The following is a 16676-nucleotide window of genomic DNA, read 5'->3' as shown; positions in this document are numbered from 1 at the left end:
TAGAAAGTATTTGACCTATGCCACAAAATTAAGGAAATTAGATGGGGGGATTCTGGCAGGCAACATTGACAATGGAGAAAATGTTAAGTTAATTTCCTACAATTCTACACATTTTTCCGTAGGATGGAGATAACTGCAAAATGAGTATAATTGCATGACATTTGTTATAAAAGGGGCAGAGATTTTTGATAGGGGCAGATACATTTTTGCCCTTTTAAAGCTAATTTCCTGCAATTATACCCATTTTGCCATGGGGTGGAGATGTTGGTAGTTTTAGTTATTTTCCTGCAAATTTACACATTTTGCCATGACTTATGTCATGTTAATGATAACTGATTAAAAGTGAATAACAAAATCAATGGGGGCCCCCTGGAGGTCAGGACATCTGGGAACATGGCCAGTTGGTATACAGCCATGATTACTATAAGTTTAAGTAATTGCTAAGACTAACTTATCAATCTAAATAGTTAGCTGATCAACTAATTGAGTGGCTGACAAAACAAGAGAGACACTGCTGATGCACAACCAAATTTCAAAATGTTACTTAGTGTACTCCACTAGCGGCCGGGGGTCCTAAGCAACTGCTTATGCGTGTAGCTGGTCATGAATAGAGCCGATGTGACTCCTTACTCTGCACTGAAAAAAATATGACTGCAGCATGTAAAGTGTTGGTCCCATGTTTCATAAGCTGAAATAAAAGATCCCAGAAATGTAACAAATGCACAATAAGCTTATTTCTCTAAAATGTTGTGCACAAATGTGTTCACATCCCTATTTGTGAGCATTTCTCCTTTACCAAAATAATCCATCCACCTGGCAGGTGTAGCATATCAAGAAGTGGATTAAACAACATGATCATTACACAGGCACCCCTTGTGCTGGGGACAGTGAAAGGCCACTCTAAAATGGGCCGTTTTTTCACACAACACAATGCCACAGATGTCTCAAGTTGAGGGAGTGTGCAATTGGCATGCTGACTGCAGAAATGTCCACCAGAAATGTTGCCAGAGAATTGAATGTTAATTTCTCAACCATATGTCACCACCAACGTTGTTTTAGAAAATTTGGTGGTACGTCGAACCGGCCTCACCAGCAGACCACATATGGCATTGTGTGGGTGAGCGGTTTGCTCATTTGGTGGTGGGGTTAGGGAAACCCAACACAATTGCATTTTATCGATGGCAATTTGAATGCACAGAGATACCGTGACGTGATCCTGAGGTTCATTGTCGTGCCATTCATCCACCGCCATCCTTGTTTCAGCATGACACAATTCCTGGAAGCTGAAAATGTTCAATGGCCATGGCCACCAGATGTCACCTATTGAACAAGTTTAGGATGCTCTGGATCAACATACGACAGCGTACAGCCAGAAGAGGACGGGCCACCCCACATATGCTCTCTCTAATTCTCTCTTTCTTTCTCTCTCTCGGAGGACCTGAGCCCTAGGACCGTGCCCCAGGACTACCTGACATGATGACTCCTTGCTGTCCCCGGTCCACCTGACTGTGCTGCTGCTCCAGTTTCAACTGTTCTGCCTTGTTATTATTCGACCATGCTGGTTATTTATGAACATTTGAACATCTTGGCCATGTTCTGTTATAATCTCCACCCGGCACAGCCAGAAGAGGACTGGCCACCCCACATAGCCTGGTTCCTCTAGGTTTCTTCCTAGGTTTTGGCCTTTCTAGGGAGTTTTTCCTAGCCACCGTGCTTCTACACCTGCATTGCTTGCTGTTTGGGGTTTTAGGCTGGGTTTCTGTACAGCACTTTGAGATATCAGCTGATGTACGAAGGGCTATATAAATACATTTGATTTGATTTGATTTGATATACCAGTTCCCGCCAATATCCAGCGACTTCGCATAGCCATGGAAGAGGATTGAGAACATTCTACAGGCCACAATCCACAACCTGATCAACCCCATGCGAAGCAGATGCCCAATTTATTTCTAATGACTTGAACTAACTCTTTGAAACTCTTTGAAATTGTTGCATGCTGCATTTATATGTTTAAGTATACATGTCAGAAAGGCATGTTTGATCTACATAGCCTATTTATCTTAACATTTCAAAACATCCAATACTGCAGAATCCAGGTATCTTTTTTTTTTCTTACTCCATCAGGACCGTACATCAATACAGACACATTGTGGTTGGTTAGGGCTTTATCATCTACATCTTCAGTGTGGTGTCATTAAAATCATCATTTCTCAAAAGGCAAGGCAATGTGATTTTTTTTTCATGAAAATGTTGGACCAGACCACCCTGATATGACGCAGAGCAGCGAGACAGATTTGTACCCCCTTTTAAGTCCCTCAATATACTTACTGTCATACTCTACTGTAGATTTTAACATGCATAACATGTCATTGTCTTACATTTCCAAACATTCATTTACCGAAATAAAAAAATGCATAGAAAAATCAAATGTTGCTGGCACAAGTAGCACGTGTCCCTGCATTGCAGCACCCTGGGATGCAGTTTCCCCAGACCCCCCCTCTTCCTCCACTGGGCAGGATGAGTCACATCTCCCTAAATTGATTGACACACTGAGCAGCCAGTGGCAGGTGAACCTTTTGAGGAAGATATTGCAGGAATTGAGGCATTCAAAAAAGGCAACATTGTCTGCACCCATTCTCATACCACACTGGGCAATTCATAATCTTGCAGACACGAAGGAAATTACTTACAGAGCCACCAATGAGTAGGCTGCCTGATGATTGAGTTAACGTCCATCCCACTGGGCCCTGGGTTGCCAATGTTCTTCAAAAGACCTGCCTTGTCCCTGGCAGTGTGACGAGCCACAGACAGCTTGAACGGCCATATGAAGTTGCTGACCACACGAAAGTTCATCCCCACAGAGTAGATCTCATGGATCAGGTCCTCTAGACAGATTATGCCGTATTTGCCTGAGAGGAGATGGAAACATTGTACACGTATCTCAATGAAAATCACTGTCGGAAAACCACCATTTCATATTTTCTGTATGATCTGAGCGTGATGCAACATTTTGATTGCTAAATTTGACATGCACATACAAAATGTATCAAGACTTGTTACATCATACTGATTAAAAATACATAAAAATGGATCCTTACCCATATGCTGCTCAATGAGTGTGTTGTCTGTGAGAGCGACCTTTCGCTTGCCTGTCCTCTTTTCAAGATCAGCTCACAAACAGACTTCAAGTTGGGAAACCTGTTTAGTGTGAATAATTCACCATCGTTAGTACAATACAATACTAGCTGGTTCTACAAGTTAAGTGAAATGTCTTCATTGCAAGCTCTAAACCCAACAATGCAGTATTACTGAACAAAAATATAACATGCAACATTTTAAAAGATTTTACTGAGTTACAGTTCATACGGAAATCAGTCAATTAAGTCCCCAATCTATGGATGTCATATTACTGCGATTAGATAGTTAGTCACAGATCCATAGAAATAAATAAAAATGGGGCGTGGTGTGACCATTTTCCTCATGCAGAGAGACACCTTCTCAGAGTTGATCAGACTTGTTTGTGGCCTGTGGAATGTTGACCCACTTCTCTTCGATGGCTGTGCGAAGTCTCTGAATATTGCCGGGAACTGGAACACGCTGTCGTACGTCAATCCAGAGCATCTCGGACATGCTCAATGGGTGACATGTCTGGTGACTATGCAGGTCATGGAAGAATTGGGACATTCAGCTTCCAGGAATTGTGTAAAGATACTTGCGAAATGGGGCCGTGCATTATGCTGAAACATAAGGTGATGGCGGCGGATGAACTGCAGGACAAAGGGCCACCGGATTTTGTCACGGTATCGCTGTGCCATTGATAAAATGCAATTTTGTTAGTTCTCCGTAGCTTATGCCATAACCACATTATGGGGCACTCTGTTCAATACATTGACATCAGCAAACTGCATGCCCACAACGCCATACACGTTATCTGCCATGTGCCCGGTACAGTTGAAACCGGGATTCATCCACGAAGAGCACATTTCTTCAGTCTGCCAGTGGCCAACAAAGGTGAGCATTTGCCCACTGAAATCGGTTACGACGCCAAACTGCAGCCAGGTCAAAACCCTGATGAGGACGACGAGCACGCAGATCAACTTCCCTGAGACAATTTCTGCAGAAATTCTTCACTTGTGCAAACCCACAGTTTCATCAGCTGTCCAGGTGGCTGGTCTCAGACAATCCTGCAGGTTATGAATCCAGATGTAGAGATCCTGGGCTGGCGTGGTTACACGTGGTCTGCAGTTGTGATGACGGTTGGACGCGCTGCCAAATTCTCTAAAATGACGTAGGCAGCTTATGGTAGAGACGGGAACATGACATTTTGGCAACAGCTCTGGTGGACATTCCTGCAGTGAGTATGCCAATTGCACGCTCCCTCATAACTTGAGACATCTGTGGCATTTTGTTGTGTAACAAAACTGCACATTTTACAGTGGCCTTTTGTCCCCAGCACAAGGTGCACCTGTGTAATGATCATGCCGTTTAAATCAGCTTCTTGATATGCCACACCTGTCGTCAGGTAAAATGCTCCTTAATAGGCATGAAAACAAATGTGCACATTTGAGGGAAATAAGCTTTTTTTGCAAATGGAACATTTCTGGGATGTTTTATTTCAGATAATGAAACATGGGACCAATACTTTACATGGTTTATATTTTTGTTCTATGTGAAAATAAGGTCGAACAAAACACAAGAAATACAAACAGGACATGAGAAAGTAAGCCATATACAGGGTAAGTTCTAATACCATATTTATCATGTGCAGGGATACTGGAGTGACAGGGGTAGATAGGTATAGGGGTAAGGTGACTTGGCCTCTGGATATATGATAGAGTAGCAACAGTGTACATATTTGTATGTGAATGTGTGCGCACGAGTATAGGGTCAGTATCAATGTGTATGCATGTTATGTGTGTCAGTAAATGACTGTGTGTTACGGATACAGGTATCCTGTGTCTGTGTGTATATGTATCCTGTGTTGTTTTCTCTCCTTCTCCCCTCACAGGTGAAAATCATCACTCCCCAATCAGTCACCAATCCAATCATCAATCAGAAGACACACCTCCTCCTGTTTCCTACCCTATCACAGTTCTTTTCCCTTGGTTTAAAAACCCTGTCAGGTGTTTGCTCTAGAGCTCAATCTCTCTGTAAATGCCATGTCTGTAGGTCTCTGTGTTTCACTCTCTCTTTGTGTATTAACCTCTCTTTTGTTTGAGCACCTCCATAAGCACTTTGTCATCACCTGTGAGTATTGTTTTGGTTATGGTGTTTGATTGCTGGTGGGAAAAGGGGAAACCAAGACAAGTCGCCCATGGGCATACACTACCCGTAGGTAGACTTTGTTAAATACACTAGTTAGAACTGGGCGGACCACCCACTATTTTTGGTTAGTTAGTTAGCTGTTGTTAAAGTAGGCTAGTCTAGCTTAGTTTAAAAAAAATACTTATTGTTTCTTTCCTTGGGTCCAGCTCAGCCCCCTTTCCTGCTCCCCCCATTACCGTGTGTTTACAAATAAACCTTGAGTTTGACGGTAGATTTCAGTTGTAGTTATTTTGTTCTCACTTTGACTGTCACTATTAGAATTTGCATGAATTATGTTACGGGTCTCATTACCATCCCCCCCTAGACTGTCGGGCCAAAAGAGATTCGTAACACTGTGCATGAGTGTGCATAGACAGTGCAAAAATAAAATGCACTATATACAAAAGTATGTGGAAACGCCTTCAAATTAGTGGATTCTGCTATTTCAGCCACACCCATTGCCAACAGGTGCATACAGCCATGCAATCTCCATAGAAAAACACTGGCAGACTTTCAAAGTGGCAACGTCATGGAGTTCCACCTTTTCAACAAGTCTGTCCTGGTTCAAATGTAATTAGTGTTATTGTGAAGTGGAAACGTCTAGGAGCAACAACAGCTCAGCTGCAAAGTGGTAGGAAACAAGCTCACAGAAAGGGACCGCCGAGTGCTGAAGCTCGTAGCGCGTCAAATGGTCGGTCCTTGGTTGCAACACTCACTACCAAGTTCCACTTCCCCTGGAAGTAATGTCAGCACAATAACTGTTCGTTGGGAGCTTCATGAAATGGGTTTCCATGGCCGAGCAGCCGCACACAAGCCTAAGTTCACCATGCAAATGCCAAGTTTCGGCTGGAGTGGTGTAAAGCTTGCCGCCACTGGACCCTGGAGCAGTGGAAATGAATCACGCTTCAACATCTGGCAGTCCGATAGATGAATCTGGGTTTGATGGATGCCATGCAAACGCAACCTGCCCGACTGCATAGTGCCAACTGTAAAGCTTTGGTGAAGGAAGAAGAATGGTCTGGGGCTGTTTTTCATGGTCGGACTAGGCCCTTAGTTCCAGTGAAGGGAAATCTTAACACTACAGCATTCAATGACATTCTTGACAAATCTGTACTTCCAACTTTGTGGCAACAGTTTGGGGAAGGCTTTCTTGTTTCAGCATGACAATGCCCAAGTACAAAGTGAAGTCCACACTGAAATTATTTCGAGATTGGTGTGGAAGAACTTGACTGGCCTGCACAGAGCCCTGACCTCAACCCCATAGAACACCTTTGGGATGAATTGGAACACCGACTGCGAGCCAGGCCTAGTAGCCCAACATCAGTGCACGACCTCACTAATGCTCGTGGCTGAATGGAGGCAAGTCCCCGCAGCAATGTTCCAACATCTAGTGGAAAGCATTTCCAGAGGAGTGGAGGCTGTTATAGCAACAAAGCAACATATTAATGCCCATGATTTTGGAATAAGATGTTAGAGCAGGTGTTCACATAGTGTACAAGGGTCAACTCAGTCCATGTAGCCATTTTTCATATTTGGCAGTCTTATGACCTTGGGATAGAAGCTGTTCAGGAGCCGGTTGACATCAGACTTGATGCACTGGTACCGCGTGGAAGCAGAGAGAACAGTCTATGGCTTTGGTGACTGGAGTCTGATTGTCCTTTCACACTGCTGTTGCGCCTTCGATTGTGTGTGGACCATTTTAAGACCTTAGTGATTTGGACACAGAGGAACTTGAAGCTATTGACCCGTTCCACTGCAGTCCACGATCTGCGCCTTGGTCTTACTGACGTTGAGGGAGAGGTTGTCCAGGCACCACACTGCCAGGTCACTGACCTCTTCCCCGTAGGATATACCATTGTCGCGGTGATCAAGCCTACCAGCGTCATGTCGTCAGTAAACTTGGTGTTGTGGGTGTGCCATAACCAGCCTTTCAAAGCACTTCATGATTGCAGATGTGAGTGCTACAGGGTGGTAGTCATTGTAGCATGACGCCTTAGAGTTAATAGGAACAGGAATGATGGATGTTGGTCAATTTAAGACGTGGGGATTACAGACTGGGACAAGGAGGTTGAAAATGTTAAGATGCCTCGCAGCTGTTCTGGGCATGCTCTGAGAACGCATCTTGGAATGATGTCCGGCCCCGCGAGTGACCTGATTAAGACCTTACTCACTTCAGCCTAGGGGAGCGAAATCGCCCAGTCCTCTGAGTTGGTGGAGGCCCTCACGCACAGTATGCTGTTATTGTTGAGTTCTTCTGGTAGAGCGGCATCATTGGGAAAACAATGGCAGGATCTTCCTTTGTAATCTGTAATCGACTGTAGCCCCTGCCACATGCTGGAGTCGGAGTCTGGAATATGATTCCACCTTATTCCTACATTGTCCTTTTGCTCATTTGATGACTCTGCGGAGGTCTTAAGTGGGACTTCATGTACTTGATCCTGTCCTCAGCCATAGCCTCAAGGCTGGCTGCCCTGTGCGCGGTAGCCCTGTCCTTTAGCTTAGCGCCAACCTCAGTGTTAACCCAGGGTTTTTGATTGGGGAAGCAATGAACCATCACTGTGGGGACATCGCCGATGCATTTCGTAATGAAGCCGGTGACTGAGGTGGTGAGCTCGTTGAGTCTCGTAACATATTCCAATCAGCTCTAGCAAAGCAGTCCTGTAGCATAATCTCTGATTATCATTTCTCAACGGAACAAGTCACAGATACTTCCTGTTTGAGCTTCTGCTAAACTTGATCTGATTTGCAGAATGGGGATGAGGGAGGATGTTGTATGCCTGCTTGTGGGTAGAGTAACAGTGGTTTAGGACTTTATCGCCCCTAGTGGTGAAGGAGAAGTGTTGGAAGTTGGGCATCACGTGTCTTAACGACGCAGAATTAATATCACCGGCAACAAGAAAAGCAGCCTCCGGGTGCAAGTTTTCCTGCTTGTTTATCATTTGTTTTGTTTTTTTTGTTCTGAGGTTGAATGTATACAACAGTCATGATAACAGCTGAAAACTCCCTCGGAGGTACAAGGGTCGGCATTTGATCATCAGGTGAACAATGGTTTGAGACTTCCACCGTGCTCGAGTCAGAAAACCATTTGTTGTTGATGAGAAACTCCTCCCCATTTCCTTGACAGTCCGCTTAGTGAATGGAGAAGCCATCAAGCTGGACAGCCATTGGGGCAATGTTTCCTCCAAGCTGCGCGCGGGAGCACAGCTCCCCGGGGACTGCTGGGCAGAAGAAAAATCAGCCCGTTCAGAGAAGCACGAGATTGAACTCCACTCAACTTCCTTTAGTTCTCATGTTAGTTAACACCATTAACTTATCCCTTTACCGTGGGAAGTGTGATCAAATTAACGCAATATCCACTTTCAATGCAACATACCAAAACAAAAACGAGCTATGCAAGAGATTTGTGGCAGAGCGCATCAGAGGAGGATTCTATTGCAACTCAGACCCGTACCCTACACAGAGCAGTGCCCCATAACCAATCTAAGCTGCAGCAAGCCTATATGCAAATAGACCATTGGTCTATGTGACCCAAATTCAGGAAACTAGGCGTATGTCGCAAGTCACAACTTCACAGGAGAGCCGTTAGAACGTTAAATGTTATCTAGCTACATTTAACAAAATACTCGTCTTAGTGTGCCAGAGCGCAGAATAACTGATTCATTTTTGAACACTCAATACCTGTTGAATATGTCCGTGTCAGTAAACATTGGCAACAAAGCGTAATTCAATTGTTGCCAGCAGCACAGTTAGTCACCAACGCTCTGGATAGCCAGCTCTGCTAGGGTGAATAAAATGGTCAGAGTGGGGTGTTCTCTCATTATGTGTCTGGAAGTAGCTAGCCAATGTTAGCCAGTTAGCTTGGGTGCTTGACTGTCGTTGTGAGGTCAGAGCTTTTGGATTAACCTTACTTATTGGCCAGAGTGTCCAGTGTGCGCTCTGAAGGCGAAACGCTCTGCTTTTACAAATGGACAATCTGTCACCAACGCTCTGGATTACATAACAGCCTAACCAGCTATGCTAGGGTGAGTAATGTTCAGTGAGCTGTTCTCTCTCTCTCTTAAAATGTCTGGAAGTACCTGGCAAGTTAGTACAGAATGCTCAGATCAACTCTTAAAGAGATGGGTGTGGCTAAGGCATAAGAGGGTGAGAACAATGTTGATTGGGTGTAGACAAAGGGCACTCCAATAGTAGTACCAAAACAGTGAAAGACTTAAAGCATAATTACTTTCCCATTGTTTCCTCAAATGCAGTGTATGATATACCATTTTGTAGCTCCGAGTCTCTACTTGAAATTCAAAATGTTGCTACAAGACCGAATCCAGCTGGTGAGTCACACATGGATTTATGCCATTCACTTTGAACTGTTTTACAACATAAGCGACGTCGATTATTATGTGCTTGTTTTGCAATCAAAGAAAGAGCTGCATGTTGCCACGTATGCACTTTTGTTCATATTCTTTGCTAGACAGTGAGTTATTAGGCCAGTTATAGCTCATTTATAGTCAGCAATGTGGGAGTGATTGCTTCCAATAAGGGCACTAAACATGTATATTTCTAGCCATCTTTGAAAAGAGTCAGGTCAAGCTTTTTATGTCTTACAATGGGGCAATGTTGTTATTTGAGACAGGCTTGAATAAGTGAAGTCGCCAATAGGCAGAGTGTAGCATAATATGTCCGATTGTCTGGAATAATGGTATGGGAATAAGGAATTTTGTTTCTTGTTCCTGTTCCTAGTTTCTTGCATCAAACACCACAAAATGTTTAGTCACCTTATCTGAAGGACAAGTGGATAAACAGGTTAATGTCAAGTTTTTTTCTCTGAAAAGTCTCACGGAACATAGGCCTACATTGAACACCACACATTGGCTACTAGTGTAGGCTGAATGATAGAACAGCTATTTACATGTTAAGATGTTATGGGAAGCATTTTCTCCATTGTTAAAAAAAAAATTATGGTAGGCCGCTCTGATAGGCCCACACTACTTGGCCACTTAAAATGGTCAATTAAATCGGGTACAGCCTCACTGTTCACAGTAAGCTCGCACCAGAAATTTGACAAGGTTCACAAGTTTGCCCTCAGCAGACCTGAAATTCTCAGTGACTAAAAATATTAGAGGGAACATTGCATTGTATCTTGTCTGAAAGTCATGTTTCAGAACATCAGAGAATAGTGCAGTCCCTTTAATAGCAAATCCGCGATCCGAGGTCATCCATCTTATTTAAGTGACTGAACAGATGAGTCGAAGTTGAAGGCGGAATTGAGATAAGTAACTGCCGATCTGGTGTTCAAAAGTTGTCGGTTACAAGAAGTGATAGCGGATACATCAAAGTGGAGTCACCTCATTACATCAAGTTGCTAAGCTTTTCATTCTCAAGTCAGACCCTCCCCTCTTACTTACCCCAATGACACATAAGGCTCAACCATTTTCAACATGGCCATAGAGGTCTCGTTCATTTTGACAAAGGCACCGCTGAAGATCTTTCTTAGTCATAACATCTGAACCACCTTCTCAACTCCGGGACTCTTTCAATCCTGCACAGACAGAAAACATGAAAATATGATCTCGATATTCAGCCAGACCACTATAAAGAGGAACTGGTGAAAGTGTAATTTCAGATGATTGTGCATAGTCATTACTCCATTGTGAGTATACACAATAGGTGTGTGAACACAAACAGTTTCAGCTCTATTCTTCAGCTGCAACAGCCTAAAGTGTCTACATATCAAAGCACTTCAAATGGTTTGAGAAGAGTTTATTTGAATTTGTTCTTAGTCTGGTTATTTTTTTTGAAGTTGTGGTGTTCTTGTACAATAGTTCTCATGTTCTGTATTGTGTGGACACCAGGAAGAATAGCTACTGCTTCAACAGCTAATGGGGATCTGAATAAAAGATTTGCTCAAAAAGGGCTGCCAACAGCTTTATTTGCACCACCATTGCAATCAGATCATGTAGCTACAGATTTCAGTCACTCACTCTCTGATGCGGACAGCGAAGGCCAGTCTGTTCTTTGCAGAGGGCATGGCTGGAGCTGGTCTGTGAGCTGATCTCCTGATACGGGTTTCATCGCAATGCTTTCTATGGCTATCCTTCAGGAAGTCCTCAAAGCGCTTGAACTTCAAGGGTTTCCCTTTGGATACCTGGATGAACACAATCTACACTTGTTGATGTCCAACAAATTCATCAAAACATTTATGGTAAGTGACTGGAAGACCACTATGGTAAAACTGACCACAGCTAACTACCTTTCCCTTCTCTAGAAGTGCACGGATTTGTGGCTTTGATGGGTTGATAGGCCTTCCTCTTCTTCAGAAGGTTCTCAGGAACCAACTTTATCACCCTCTTCGCTCTAAACACGTTTCAGGTTTGATTAGTCTTATGTACAGGATACACATGGTATACACCATCCAACGAAATGCACACTTTCTGGTTCCTTCGACAATACAACAATACGAAATTAAGATAATACGAACAAAATAAATGCACAAGACAACATAAAAAGACATCTCAACACTTATATACAGATTATACAATGGTGAGACAAATTACAAAGCACACTGAACTATAGACAACTTCCCAGTACATAACACTGACGTCATGCACAGATGCGAGCGACTCTTGGTGGCAGTAAGAAAGACGTCGCCATCTGCGCCAATTCAACAGCCTATATTTACGTTATTACTCATACGCTAATAATTATGTTTTGATTATTGATTGAACAGTCGCAAAGATTGCATTTGGTTGTGGTATTTTCAGGAGTTGCCTAGAATACTAACGCTCACTGATGTAGGGTGTAGCTAAAGAGCCATTTTACTGGTTGAAGTGTTTTAAGTATAACGCAGTTGATTTGCGATGACAAACACATTAAGCGTGACATTTATGCGAACATTAAAATCCAAAAGTAGTGTTAAATGCACTCAAACTCCCCCTTGTTCTGCCACCAATTTGGGCGCATCGCCCTCGTGCAACAGTGTTTGCAAACATAGAAATGGGTCTATTGACCAGATTATTCCCCTATCCAGCTGTGACAAAAAAATGCATGACATTCGGATCTGATTGAGTGAAATGAGGCTAGCTAGCCAGTATTTGAAAGCAAACGAAAATAAAGTTACTAGTTACATGCCATGCTGATCACATTGCACAATTATTTGTTTGCAGATTGTGTCGTATTACCCGTGTCGAACCCGTAAAATGTCATTATGTTTGCATAGTTCCGGCTGATGGGACTATCATGTGTAACTGACCCATTTATCTAGAGCTCTGTATTGCTTATCTTTCAGACAAATCATACAAATACACGGCTTGACGGACTTCTATTGGACTGTTACATTTAAACTAGAGAATGTATGAATATTATTAAATTTAGCAAATGATGCACTTAGATCGACACGAAAACATACGTACTCAGAGTCCAGTTCTGCCATCACGAATCCGATGCATGCGTAACAATATGTGCTGTCGCAGAAAAACTACGTCGAAGACTCCCCATCCTTGCTATGTCTAATCTGCCACCTAGTGGCGTGCGAAGCGAAAAACAATAAGTGTTCAGTCTCTCTCTAAAAACAATAGGTATTGTCTTGAACATATTTCTGACATGACAATGTGTATGTAAAGTACAATGTGTACGAAATAAATGGAGGAATAAACTGAACTGTGCAAACTGACTTCATTGCCAAATTAGTTATCCCACTATGTGAACTTCATCTCCGAGGTACAAAACAGATGCTTGTTAAAAAAAACACAAAAAAACATTCATAACAAACCTCTAAGGGGATTTTACATCTCTATGGTGACATTAAGTGCAGCTTGCTTCCTTGCCCTCATCGGGAACGAGCCTATTTGCTGTCATTGTGCGTGCACGAGCTACCATTGTTTGTTTGTGTAGCGACATGTTGAAAATGGCGGAGGGGAGAGACCTACGCGACAGAGTCAAATGAGTAAAACGTGAATGACAATTTCAAAACCGTAATAACTTAATTTTTGAAGGCGATACGGAGTAATGTATAGCTGAAAACAGCGACACTATTTTGAAACTGGCTTTGAATTAGCCAACATTGCTAATCTCGCTAGCTTCCATAGTGTTTTTTTATTTTACTCTCAGGCTTGTTTGTCAACATTAGCCAACAACCATGTTCTCCCTGGCTTGTGTTAGACTGCAGCGCCAGACCACATTATCCATAGCGTGTGGAAGAGATTGATTCATGGAGCGACAGAACAGAAAACCAAGGCACCCGAACTAGCTGGCACTGGCCGCCCAATTTACGGGCTTTAATGTTAAATATTTACATCCGAATTAGCCCATTTATGCATGGAAATTGAGCGTTTAACTTTAACCAACTACAGATTGCTTTGAAATTGAATAAATACAGAAGATAAACACCAGCGTATACGGAGATTGAGGCAGGTAAGTCAGCACAACACCCTGCAGAACTGCCGCAAAATAGTTGACTAAACCAGATTTAGCCGCGGACTGCGAACAAGCTAACGTTAGCTAGTAGCGAAGGATCAAACGTGAAGTGGGCCAGTTAGCCAGCTAACGTTAACCTTCCAATAAATCATTCAATTGAAACCATGTATTTGATAACGATATTAAAACGTTAATTTGTGAGATTGCAAACAAGTTGATTTGTTGAAGTTTGTTGCATGTAAGGAAGACGGCTATCGCCAACGTTGAATCCTTGACCCAGGAATGGATGTGATTTTTGTCAGTCTCGTTATGGAGTAGTAGAACACGTGCCTCTTTTTTGCCAGTTGGCGAACTATCTGTACTTAAAATGCAATCTTCGATCCAATTAATTGTTTTCATTAGCTACATTAGTGTCCGTATTTGGTTAATCAAACATTATAGTACCGTTTGGATTAAGTGCGACCACGCTGGGAAGTTAAAGTTCTCCCGACCTAGCCATTGATTCAAGGTGAATTGGGCGTATTTTTATTGGCCACGGTAGCTAATCAATTAGGGATCCATTTGTGACGATGTTAACTTCATTGACTGATTTGCACCTGCGTGATTGGACTGGAGATTGAGGCTCAATTATAGAATTATGGACGTTGCTTTGGCCACACCACCAGTCAGACATTTTCATCGGTCAAATTCAAGTACATATAGTGACATTGTCCTCCGTTGTGGACTGTCGTTTGTTACACATAGTATTTTATACCATGGTATTGTTGAATTACTTGTTTTTGATTGGCATTCTAGAGCATGCATTAGTTCCCTTTATAGAGTACCACAGTGTGAGTCATAAAACCTAGTGTCAAGCAAAGAAATGATTCTAATCATTTTACCACCATTCATTTTCCCCATATGGGTTTTTAGAACACTTAAAGTAAGGGCTGTGTTTTTTGTAGGCTTACCCTGGCGTAAGTCGCTCTGGATAAGAGCGTCTGCTAAATGACTTAAATGTAATGTTAAATGTGATGTTTTGATAACTGTGTAAATATCTCTAGGACAAGGTGACTTATCACTATATTCGCCTGTATTTACCCCCCTATCTAATAAATTGGCTACGTTTCTTTAAATTTGACAATTCTGTGTACTCTCGTGTGGCAGTTTTACATTGATGCTACCTGTTAGCAAATCAAATTGATTTATATAGCCGGGTGGAGATTATAACAGAACATGGCTAAGATGTTCAAATGTTCATAAATGACCAGCATGGTCCAATAATAATAAGGCAGAACAGTTGAAACTGGAGCAGCAGCACTGCCAGGTGGACTGGGGACAGCAAGGAGTCATCGTGTCAGGTAGTCCTGGGGCATGGTCTTAGGGCTCAGGTCCTCGAGAGAAAGAAAGAGAGAATTAGAGAGAGCACACTTAAATTCATAGGACACTAAATAGGACAGGAGAAGTACTCCAGATATAACAAACTAACCCTAGCCCCCTGACACATAAACTACTACAGCATAAATACTGGAGGCTGAGACAGGAGGGGTCAGGAGACACTGTGGCCCCATCCGATGACACCCCCGGACAGGGCCAAACAGGAAGGATATAACCCCACCCACTGCCAAAGCACAGCCCCCACACCACGAGAGGGATATCTTCAACCACCAACTTACCATCCTGAGACAAGGCTGAGTATAGCCCACAAAGATCTCCGCCACGGCACAACCCAAGGGGGGGCGCCAACCCAGACAGGATGACCACATCAGTGACTCAACCCACTCAGGTGACGCACCCCTCCCAGGGACAGTATGAGAGAGCCCCAGTAAGCCAGTGACTCAGCCCCTGTAATAGGGTTAGAGGCAGAGAATCCCAGTGGAAAGAGGGAAACCGGCCAGGCAGAGACAGCAAGGGCGGTTTGTTGCTCCAGAGCCTTTCCGTTCACCTTCCCAAAGGTGTCAGTTGGGGTGGCGTGCCGGATCCTGCTGGGATTTGTAGTTTTGCATGATGTATACTTTGATTCTAATTAGCATTTTCGATTCTTTGAGTAAATGGAGCCAAATAATTTGATAAGTCACCCTGTCCTAGAGATTTACATGGTTAGCAAAACGTCTCGCCAGGGTTAGCGTACATGAAACACAGCCCTTATTTTAAGTGTTTCTAAAGTTCCCTATGGGAAAAATGAATGGTGGCAAAATGATTGGAAGCATGTCCCTGTTTGACCGCTAGTTTTTATGGGTATTATGACACCTCCACTGTGGGGCTGTTTTTGCATGGTAGAATTCAATGGCTATGGTTCATTTTTATGTTTGAGCTGCTTTTGAAAGCAAAAGTCAAATTGAAAACATTGGCATTGTTGAATCAGGTTTTTATAATAGCAAGCTAGGACTGATGGTTTGGTTAGCTAAACTAGCAAGTATGTTTGGTTATCAATGCAACTACTGTCGCTATCTAGTGAACTTACTCGCTACTTAAAAAAAAGTTTTTTATATACTTTCAAATGTTACATTGTATTGGGATTTGTTCAGCTGTGTTGATTTCTAGATGCATTTTTTAAAAAAAATTAAAGGAAGGAAGAATAGACTCAAATAACCTTTAAAATCGAACATATTGAATCAACAAACTTGCTAGCTACTTCAGTGGGTGTTGAACACATTTATAGCGACAAATGCGTTAAATTATAGCCATGGTATAAAAGGGATAATCAACTCGTGGCTCTATGCGTTCTCTGGAAAATAAGGCAACTCCGTGGAAGGTTAGTTCTACTCTACTAGCGTGTTGTAGAACACACCTTCCTCATCGTTCATTATTTTCTATAGAATGCATATCCTCTTCATTATCCCCAAGGAAATGTATTGAATTCTTATTAGCTTAAGAATCCATATTTTAATTTGGGGTTCTTTATGCACATCTTTGGTTGTAAATGCAGTGCAGTTAGGATAGGCTGAGCAAAAAGTGTGTGTATATGCTATAGGCTACTTGCC

General features: G+C 42.7%; 1 protein-coding gene and 1 pseudogene across 5 annotated transcripts in view; one reads left to right on the top strand and one right to left on the bottom strand.

Moving 5' to 3' along the window:
- Window positions 1-2641: 2641 nt before the first annotated feature.
- On the bottom strand, window positions 2642-12855 carry LOC118386949 (60S ribosomal protein L7-like 1; annotated as a pseudogene).
- Window positions 7174-16676, top strand: part of LOC118386948 (nuclear receptor coactivator 1-like) — an 88154-nt gene continuing 78651 nt past the window's right edge. For 2 of the 5 annotated variants that reach the window (XM_052523750.1, XM_052523747.1), the window contains exon 1: window positions 7174-9632. The gene's annotated coding sequence lies outside the window, so the exon portion shown is untranslated. Of the gene's footprint in view, window positions 9633-11401; window positions 11504-13195; window positions 13711-16676 lie in introns of those variants that run through there. The other 3 variants (XM_052523748.1, XM_035774982.2, XM_052523746.1) reach the window with 2 other exon arrangements.

This window comes from Oncorhynchus keta, chromosome 8 (assembly GCF_023373465.1).
Source record: "Oncorhynchus keta strain PuntledgeMale-10-30-2019 chromosome 8, Oket_V2, whole genome shotgun sequence".
Taxonomy (NCBI): Eukaryota; Metazoa; Chordata; class Actinopteri; order Salmoniformes; family Salmonidae; genus Oncorhynchus; species Oncorhynchus keta.
Note: the sequence above shows the minus strand (reverse complement) of the source record. Positions and strands in the feature narration are given on the sequence as shown.